Source organism: Balaenoptera physalus, assembly GCF_965194825.1.
Source record: "Balaenoptera physalus genome assembly, chromosome: 5".
In the NCBI taxonomy this organism is placed as follows: Eukaryota; Metazoa; Chordata; class Mammalia; order Artiodactyla; family Balaenopteridae; genus Balaenoptera; species Balaenoptera physalus.
The window spans coordinates 150294676-150305058 of record NC_138884.1 but is presented as its reverse complement, the minus strand read 5'-3'; the positions used below and the strand labels follow the sequence as shown (position 1 = coordinate 150305058).

The window sequence follows — 10383 nt, the reverse complement described above, 5'->3', positions numbered from 1 at the left end:
CTCCTCTCCCTGCTCGTGCTGCACCCTGGTGCCTATGTGCGCTGCCATGCGGCGGACACCCTGATGCCCGGCAACCGCGCCCCTGCATCCTTTCTTCCTGGTTCCGGTTACATGGCCACCCCTGCACTCCTCCTCCACCGCCTGCCTCTCAGCCGTCCCTGCAGCTTGTAGGGTCCAGAGAGGGGGAAGGGGCAGGGGTGGGTGCGGCCTGAGCTGGACACCAAGCACAGCGCTGCTTCTGATGTGCAAACCACGCTGGACACAGTGTCGCCCTCCCCTTAGGAAAAGGGCTTTATTTGCGGAAATTAACCACGAGTATAGGAGGGCTTACACCTCCGCGGGAGAGGGAGTCCTGGGAGACTTAGTTCGTCAACTCAACTCTTTCCTACTTTGTTACATTATATTTTCTACAAAGGAATTTAAAACTACTATTAGTGCTCTAAAGGGATTTTCTCAGTAAAATTCTTCCTGTGAGCTTAAGTGAATAAAATAAAACAAACCTGTGTCAGAGGGCATTGGCGATTTAGCATGAAAGTGTCATCAGAAATCAAGGAGTTGGGCTTCCCTGGTGGCGCAGTGGTTGAGAGTCTGCCTGCCAATGCAGGGGACACGGGTTCGAGCCCTGGTCTGGGAAGATCCCACATGCCGCGGAGCAACTAGGCCCGTGAACCACAATTACTGAGCCTGTGCGTCTGGAGCCTGTGCTCCACAACAAGAGAGGCCGCGATAGTGAGAGGCCCGCGCACCGCGATGAAGAGTGGCCCCCGCTTGCCGCAACTAGAGAAAGCCCTCGCGCAGAGACAAAGACCCAACACAGCCAAAAATAAATAAATTAATTAATTAAATTAATTTTAAAAAAAAAAAGAAATCAAGGAGTTACAGTGTGAAATGTGGAAAATCCAGAATGAATAATTATCCTTAGAAAGCAAAAGGGGCACCCAACTGCAGATGATGATAAACCTATTCTTTTTTATTGTATTAAAAATTATTAAAACCAAACTCTCTGAAAGAACCAAGCAGAATATTATTCTTTCTAAATGTGTCGGACGGGGCAGGGCTCCGGCATCACAGCTCCCAGTGGAGGGAATCCCGGGTCCGAGCCCTTCACCCTGTGCGTCTCCTTGGCATTCACATTGACCTTCGGTGGGGCCGGGGGGGCGGGGCTCCTGCTGCCGCGGACGGGCACCATCGCTCAGCCTGTCACTGAGAGGTCACTGGGTTTGCCGTGACATCATCCTTGTTTTGTTTGTTTTTTTCCACTTCGTCAGAGCGCTAAGGATGGGAGGGATAAACCAAATTCCAGAAAATAATGGGCCTTCCCTGGAGAAAAGAGAGCACTGCTGCTTTCTCTCCCACAGAGGCGAGAGGAGGGACACGCCGCCCCCCAGGGAGGACGACACTGGTGGGACTTTGGTGAGAGCTTACCACTGCTCGTGGCCTGGTGACTGTGATCTTTGCTGAGCGCAGGCGGCAGCTCCCGGAGTTGGGGACGGGACGCAGGGCAGAGAGGGACATCCCACGGACAGGAAAGCTGGCACCAGGCGTAAAGCCTGGACCTGGAAAAGCTCAGCAGGGCTCAGACCCCAGGTCCTTCTGCCAACCCACGTCCTCACTTCCAAAATATTGAAAGCTGCTGTGAACTGAGTCTGATTCAAGTTACGAGAGAACTCAGAGTCAGCTCAGCTGCGGATTAGACTAGATCACCCTCCGCACAGGGCCTGACCAAAGAGGGAGACTGCCCTTCTTTACCGGAAAATACACGTAACATAAACTTTACCATCTTCATCATTTTAAATGCACAGTTCAGTGGTAAGCGGTAGTAAATACATTCACAAAGTTGTGCTACCTTGACCACCATCCATCTCCAGAAAGCTTTCGTCCAGTAAAAGTGAAACTCGGTCCCATTAAACACTCGCTCCCTATCCCTCTCCCCCAGCCCCTGGCGCCCACCCTTCTACTTTCTGTCTCCATGATTCTGACGGCTCTTGGGACCTCATATAAGTGGAATCGTGCAGTATCTGTCTTTTGTGACTGGCTTAGTTCACTCAGCATAATGTCCTCAGGGTTCATCCATGGCGTAGCAGGTGTCAGAATCTCCTTCCTGGTTAAGGCTGAATCGTATGCCATTGCGCGGATGGACCACATTTTGCTTATCCATTCATTTGTCAAGGGACACTTGGGTTGCTCATGCTTTAGCTGTTGTGGACATGGTGCTGTGAGTACAAGTGCGCAAGTAGCTCTTTGAGATCCTGCTTTCAACTCATTTAAGAATATACCGAGAGGTGGGATTGCTGGATCATATGGTAGCCCCATTTTTAATTTTTTGAGGAACCTCCATAGTGTTTTCCATAGTAGCTGCACCAATTTACATTCCCACCAATAGTGCACAGGGTTCTAATTTCCCCACATCCCTGTCAACAAGGTTTTTTGATAGTAGTCATCCTAATGGGGGTGAGGTGGTATCTCATGGTGGTTTTGCTTTGTGTTTCTCTAATAATTAGTGATGTATTAGCTATTCTTACATCTTCTTCAGAGAAATGTCTATTCAAGTTTTGCTCATTCTTGAATTGGGTTGTTTTTTTTCTGTGGTTGAGTTTTAGGAGGTCTCTGTATATTCTGGATATTAATCCTTTATTGGGTATATGGTTTGCAAATATTTTCTCCCATTGTGGGTTGCCTTTTTACTCTGTTGATAGTGTCTTTTGATGCACAAATTTTTAAAATTTTGATGAAGTCCAATTTGACTGTTTTTTCTTTTGTTGCCTGTGCCTTTGGTGTCATATCCAAGAAACTATGATGAATGTGTCAGACAATGTAGTAGAAAAGGTGGGTAGGGAATTCCCTGGTGGTTCAGTGGTTAGGATTCCATGATTCCACTGCAGGGAGAATGGGTTCGATCCCTGGTTGGGGAACTAAGATCCTGCATGCTGCGTAGCGCGGCCAAAAAAAAGAAAGAAAGAAAGAAAAGAAAAGGTGGATAGTATAGTATGCATCAACAGATGGGAAATTTCAGCTGAATAAGGACACTCAGCTAAGTGTTCATTCCCAGCTGACCTGCAGCACAAGAAATGCCACAAGGAGCTCTTCAGTGAAAGAAACTCAGTACTTGGAAGTCTGGACTCGTATGAAGGGACGAGAGACTGAAAGGCCAAACATGTGGTGAATATATAGTCATAACATCTTTCTCTACAGGTGGCGAGAGATTATCTCTATCAAGAAAGACTTTTTTCTCTGACAGCTTAGAGCACAGGTAATAACAATGTTCTGTTGGGTTTATAGTGTAATAAAATGGGGAAACAAAGGATGACAAGCATGAAGGTTGGGGAGGGATTAAAGGCAACTTCCTCCATAAATTCTTGTTGTGTTATGTTGTGTTTAGTGTGAATACTAAAACCCAAACCAAACCCACCAATTCCAGCAGCCCCCGGCCCACGTCGTGATTAATCTCCGGAAGTTTTGAGCTCTCAGTGTTGAGGTCCTGCACGTCTACTGTGATGGCGTTTTAAAGTTTTTGGTCCCAGTACCCGTTGCTCAAATATAAGAAATACAGTCGATTTTCACGTTCTGGCTGTACTACAAATGGCCCGCAAACAGAGCATCATTCTTCAGTTTCTGACGCCCTGAGAGGAGAGATGTCAAGGCCAGGCCCAGGGTCACTGTCTGTGGCCAGAGCCCAGGTCCCAGGCAGAGCCTCTTCTTGGGGACGTGGGATACGAGTTGGGGTCCCTTCCTACCACCCCCGGGTGTCTCAATGGGTCTGGAGCCCCCGTCGCCACACCAGTGGGTGCAGAGAACAGGAGCCACAGCCCAGGCCTCCCCACTTTCCCCAGGACCCCCTCACCTGGGTGGGTGGAGGAGCCCACTGTCACCCCTGCTGCCCCCTCTGCACCACCCCCCGCCGGGCCCGCCCACCGCAGGAACCACCAGGGTGGCGGGGAGGGAATTGGGATACGACGCCGAGGGAGAAACAGCCTGCTCTGTGGGCAGTTTGGCCACCAGCGCGAGGACGCCTGTGCCGTGAGCAATGGTCTGTGCACGCCCAGCCTTTTCCAGGCCGTCCTGTGGCTAAAGGCACATCACCATGAATTCGGCGGGTAAACAGTTACGTTACTGCTGCAGGAACATCCAGGATCCCTCGTTTATTGCATTACAGAAACAAGGCCAGAAATTCAAACAAAAGAATTTCACTTTCAAATCCACCGTCTCTTTTGAGCCAAAAAAGTAGAAGCTGATCTTTCAGAACCGCAGGGCTCAGCTCGTGCAGAATTCGGTCCGCCCTCGAGACGGCACACGCGGAGCCCCAGCCGGTGAACACGGAAACCGAGTTTGCTCAGACAGCCCTGACTCACCCTTCCACTGGGAGGCAGGCGCTGCTCCCCGGCGGGTCTCCCCACTGGGGGCGCCCCTGCTGGGGGCCAGATGACCCCCTGTGAATTATCCCAGGACCGAAGGCACTTGTCTGCAAAGATGTTTCATTACAATTATTTACACATTGAAACATGCTGATGACACCGTCGTTAACTGGCAGTTCCAGGTATTTTCCTCTGTATTCCAAGACGCACGTTTCTGTGAGGTCCAGGCTAAGATCTGTGCCACGAGGTGACCAAATGCTGGTGCTGGCCGACAACTGTGGCAAATGACATTCCTGGCATCCGTGGTGACGGTGAGACGATGTACCAAATTAAGAAAACAGAGCATATGTTTTTATTGGAGAAAAGTTTTGTGATAAGCAAGTAACGTGCAAGCCTCCAAGCGTAAGACGGAGCTGCCGCTGAGCAGATCCGCCTTTGTGGTCAACTGTGAAATTGGGCTTTTTCCCCCTGGCGCCGTGAAGGACCGCAAGGACGGAGCGTCCCGGGCTTTAGAGCCACCAAGTAGTGGAGACGGCGGCGCGAACGGGATCTGTGGCTTCACCCAAACCCCCGCCTTCTTAGACCCTCTGTGGGCAAGAAGCGATTTTCACTAATGGGTCTGCTGCCCACGCTGGAATCTCATCTTTATTATAATTCATATCATAGGGAATTATTACACAACAGTTAAACCCCCATTTTGACTTCCTGAAGATACATTATTGTGGGTTTAAGTAGCTTTTTCTATAGTATCTACAGAATTGGAAACATTTTAATGTAGCGAATCCATACTTGTGAACCACATGCCGAATGTGTATTCATTTTTACAGCGTATCAAAATGCACTGCCATTCCAAGCATCTAAGAGGGATTTGAGTGCTAGCCGCTCAGATCGGGATCTGTCCCCGCCGTTGTGCTGACCCAGGAGGCCACGGCCCATGCCTCAAGTTCCCCTGATGGAGCCGGCGGGTCCTGCGGGCGGCAGTGAAACTACCACAGGCGTCACTGAACGGCGCCGCGCCCACCGCTGGGGTGTGTTTGCTGCGGACACGACGCTGTGCAGCCCTGGAGCCTCTCCAGGAGGACAGAGTTGCCGTTCGGGGGGAGTCTTGCCCGGGGCGGGGCGCACGCTGTTGCCCTCCCCCCGGAACCTCAGGCTGGCCCTCTGCGGATGATGCGCTAGCTTTCTAGGGCTGCCAGCAAAATACCACAAACTGGGGGGCTTAAACCCCGGCTCTGGGGGCCAGAAGCCTGCGAGCCAGGCATCAGCGGGATTGGTTTCCTCTGGGGGCTGCAAGCAAGGAGCTGCTCCAGGCCTCCCGGATTCCGGGGTTGCCGGCCCTCCTTGGGACTCCTTGGCTTGTAGACACATCACCCCGTCCCTGCCTTTGTCTTCACACGTGCAGGGCTGTGTCCAAATGTCCCCTTTATAAGGACACCAGCTGTAGTCGATGAGGGCCCGCCCTGATGACCGCGACTTAACTTGCTCGTCAGCAAAGGCTCTGTTTCCAAATCAGGTCGTTACGAGGTACTTGGTGTTAGGACCCCAACATGCGAGTTTGGGGAGGACACAGTCCAACTCACAGCAGGTGATTTAGGACGAGGAAGTGAGGGTAGGGATTGGGAGCCTTGGTAAGAAACACGAGCTTCAGAGCAGAGACAAACTCACGGAGACCAGGGCTACCGCGTCAGAGAGGTCCCCGGGGCCCGGGGCAAGCGGGGGAGTCCCCTTCAGAGAGAAGGAGTAACGTGCCCCTCATACTCCCCGCCCTGAGACAGGGGTGGCCTCCAGGCTCTGGAGGCAGCACGTCCTCGGACACTGGCCCACCCAGTCACCGACGGGACCCCTGAGCCAGGCCAGGCCAAGGGCAGCAGCCCTGCCCACCCCTCAGCGGCCCAGGCACCTAGAATAAAATGATCCCGTGTAAAGGGTCCGGCGGCCCCGCAGGACGGTCAGAACTGCCCGCCTGGGCTCGGCCACAGAAGATGACCTGGTCAGCCGTCTGCATTGCAGGCCTCCGACGGGGGACGGGGACATCGGGGACGTCTGCAGCCAGGCCCCTGGCCCCGAGCTGAGCCCCGCCCCGGCCCTCAGCACAGCCAGGACTGGCTGCGGCTCAGAGATTTGGCCCCGTTTTCTGACTTTCTTCATCTCCCGGGAGGTGTCGCTGAGTCTGCGACTTTGTCCTGACTGCAAGGGAAAGTCTTCCCTTTTATTTCCCTCCGGGCGTTTTTCGCAAGAACTGCAGCTTCGGGCAACATCCTTCTTGGACTTGGCATGTCCTGGAGCTGAGTCATATGAGAAGCAGCCGGCGGGGAGGTCGTGTCCGGGAGCATTGACAGTGTGACAGAGGCGCTCGTGTCAGGTCCGTCCTGGCCCCGGGGAAGTGGCATCGTTCCAGGAGCCCCGCCACCTCCGCGTGACCTCCCGCGACCCCCGCTTTCCAGGGCCGCTGGCGTCTGCGAAGGACACGGATGGCGGGCGGAGGGACAGCCTTTTGGAGGGGAGTGGCCGCGAGGCCTGGGCCCGGCTCCCGCGTCCTGCGGGGGACGAGGCTTCCCGGCGTGTCGTCCCTGCCAGATGTCTCCGGGGACCCGCGCCCCTGGCCCATCTGCTTCTGCTGAGGGTGGGAGAAGCCCAGGTCCCCTCGCGAGGGAAGGGCCGCCCCTCCGCCTGCCTCCGGGGACCCCGGGCCACCCGCCGCCCTGCCCTTCGCCCCACTCGCTGTGGACGCCTTCCGGCAGGCTGGGTCTCTGCGCCGTCCCTCGCCTGGTCCCATGTCCTCCCAGCGGCCACCGCCGTGGTTATTCTCTCCTCTGAGCCCCCACGTCATGAAGGGTGTGTCACGTCTGGCACCCCCAAGCCCGGGGTCCCTGCAGCCCGGCCTCCCGGGCTCCGGCCACTCGCTTCCACCTTATTTCCAAGCAGGGCCGCGTCTCCACAGGTGTAGGGGGTCCGGGCTGAACGAGTCCTTCTGGGGACCCGTTCAGCCCACTGCACACACTGGGCACAATGACAAGCACCTTCCTCCCACCTGCTAATATATTTTGGATAGTTTTTTGCGCCAGCACCTGCATCTCTACCATATTTCTCTGCAGGTTCTGAACACCACCCCCAATTTGGGCACCCCCTTCACGCGAGTGGCAGGGTGACCGGCGACCCCGCAGTCGGCGCTCTTGTCCACGTTTCTCTGTGAACGCGTGGGGCACAGCTGCGGAAAGAGCCGGAAAGCGTGTCCGTGGGGCAAAGGGTATCGACGCCTACAGGTTCAGCCGTTACTGGTAAAGTAGGAAGGAATAGTTACTATAGATAATATCCAATAGAGTAACTGGAAAGTGAAAAAGTAAAACTAAAGGCACCAGCCATGAAAGAAAGAATCGATGGTTGGACTTCATTAAAATCACACTTTTTTTTCTTTTGACCATTTTCACCTGTTTCCCCCAACTCCTCCCCCCAACCTCTGGCAACCACCAATCTGTTCTGTTTCTAAGAGTTCAGTGTTTTAGATTCCACACATAAGTGAGATCACACAGCACTTGTCTTTCCCTGTCTGACTTATTTCCCTTTAGCATAATGCCCTCAAAGTCCATCCATGTTGCTCCAAATGGAAGGGTTTCATTTTTCATGGCTGAATAATATTCCAGTGTGTGTGTGTGTGTATGTGTGTGTGTACACACCACATGTTCTTTTCCCGTTTATCTATTGATGGGCATTTAGGTTGTTTCCATGTCTCGGCTATTATAAATAATGCTGCAGTGAACATAAGGGTCCATGTGTCTTTTCAAATTAGTGTTTTCATTTTCTTCAGATAAATACCCAGAGGTAGAATTGCTGGATCATATGATAGTTCTATTTTTAATTTTTTGAGGAACCTCCATACTGTTCTCCATAGTGGCTGCACTAATTTACATTCACACCAATGGGGTACAAGGATTCCAATTTCTCCATATCCTCACCAATCCCTTTTTTGGCGGGGGGGGTGCCGTGCTGTGCAGTACGTGGGATCTTAGTTCCCCGACCAGGGATTGAATCCGTGTCCCCTACAGTGGAAGTGCAGAGTCTTAACCACTGGACCGCCAGGGAAGTCCCTCATTGCGGTTTTGATTTGCATTTCCCTGATGATCAGTGATGTTGAGCACCTTTTCATGTAACTGTTGACCATCTGTATATCTTCTTTAGAAAAATGTCCGTTCAGTTCCTCTGCGCATTTTTAATCAGATTGCTTTTTTGAAAATTAAACATTTCATTTCTTTGAAAGACACTGTCAAGAGGATGAAAAGACAAGCTACAGACTGGGAGGAAATATTTGCAAATCACACAACTGATAAAGGACTGTTATCCAAAACACAGAAAGAACTCTTAAAACTCAACGATAAGAAACAACCCAATTAAACAATGGGCCAAAGACCTTAACAGACACCTCACTGAAGAAGACATACGGACGGCAAATAAGCACATGAAAAGATGCTCTACATCATAGGTCATCAGAGAAATGCAAAGTAACACAAGATCCCACTCCACACCTGTCAGAACGGCCGGAATCCACAACGCTGACAGCGCCACGTGCTGGCGAGGATGCGAAGCAGCGGGAACTCGCATCGCTGCCGCTGGGAACGCAGAATGCTGCAGCCACGCCGGAAGACAGGTTGGTGGCTTCTCACAAAACTAAACATGCTCTCACCACACAACCCAGCAATCATGCTCCTTGGTAATCGTGCAAAGGAGTTTGAAACTTATGTCCTGCGTGCAGAGACTTAGAGCAGCTTTATTCATAATTTCCAGAGCTTGGAAGCAACCAAGGTGTCCTTCAGAAAGTGAATGGATAAATAAACTGTGTACCTCCAGACAATGGAATATTACTCAGCCCTAAAAAGAAATGAGCTATCAAGCCATGAAAAGACATGGAAGAACCTTAAATGCATATCACTGAGTGAAAGAGGCCGATGTGCAAAGGCTGCAGATTGTGTGATTCCAACTATATGACATTCTGGAAAAGGAAAAACTATGGAGACAGAAAAAGATCAGTGGTTGGAGGGTAGGAAGGGATGAACAGGTGGAACACAGAGGATTGTTAGGGCAGCGAAACTACTCTGTGTTGACGCTATAATGGAGGACACACGTCCTCATACATTCATCCAGACCCACAGAACGTACAGCACCGAGACTGAACCGCAGTATAACCTTGGGGTGGTGAGGACGTGTCAGCGGAGGCTCGTGAGTTGTAACAAACGTACCCCCTGGTGCGGGGTGTTGACGGCGGGGAAGACAGGGCGTAGATGGAAGAGCCTCTTCCTTCCTCTCAATTTTGCTGTGAACCTAAAGCTGCTCTAAAAAAAAAAAATAAGTATTTTTAAAAATTATTTATTTATTTATTTATGGCTGTGTTGGGTCTTCGTTTCTGTGCGAGGGCTTTCTCTAATTGCAGCAAGCGGGGGCCACTCTTCATCGCGGTGCGCGGGCCTCTCACTATCGCGGCCTCTCCTGTTGCGGAGCACAGGCTTCAGACACTCAGGCTCAGCAATTGTGGCTCACGGGCCTAGTTGCTCCGCGGCATGTGGGATCTTCCCAGACCAGGGCTTGATCCCGTGTCCCCTGCATTGGCAGGCAGATTCTCAACCACTGCGCCACCAGGGAAGCCCAAGTATTTTTTTTAAGTAAAAGTGATGTTAGGTTGAACTCCCAAAGAAATTATTAATATTTTTCAGTTTTTGATCTATAAAAGCAGTAGATTCATATAATTTAGCCGATTAAAATAGAGTTTGGTCTTTAAAAAAAATACACAAGCTTCTGGCAAGTCTGTCCATTTCTGTTTGTTTGTTTGTCTTAATGAAAAACGCGAACAATAACTATTTGGAATGAGAAGGGCGTTAACAGTAGTTACGGATCGCGAGGGGTTCTGTGAGCACTTGTGTCCGTCTTGTTCTGGAAGCAGATTAAGGGAGTGACTGTCTAGGAAAGCAGGCCTCTGGGATGGAGTGTGCCCGAGAGACTCTGAGTCTCCACCTGGGCTGGGCACAGCAAGGCCACCCGCCCC

General features: G+C 51.6%; 1 long non-coding RNA gene across 1 annotated transcript; it reads left to right on the top strand.

The window, feature by feature from the left end:
- The first annotated feature begins 212 nt into the window (after positions 1-212).
- LOC309661103 lies at positions 213-9673 on the top strand. Its single transcript, XR_014263861.1, has 3 exons — positions 213-364; positions 416-3250; positions 3419-9673. It is a non-coding gene; the product is annotated as an uncharacterized lncRNA (long non-coding RNA).
- The last annotated feature ends 710 nt before the right edge of the window (positions 9674-10383 follow it).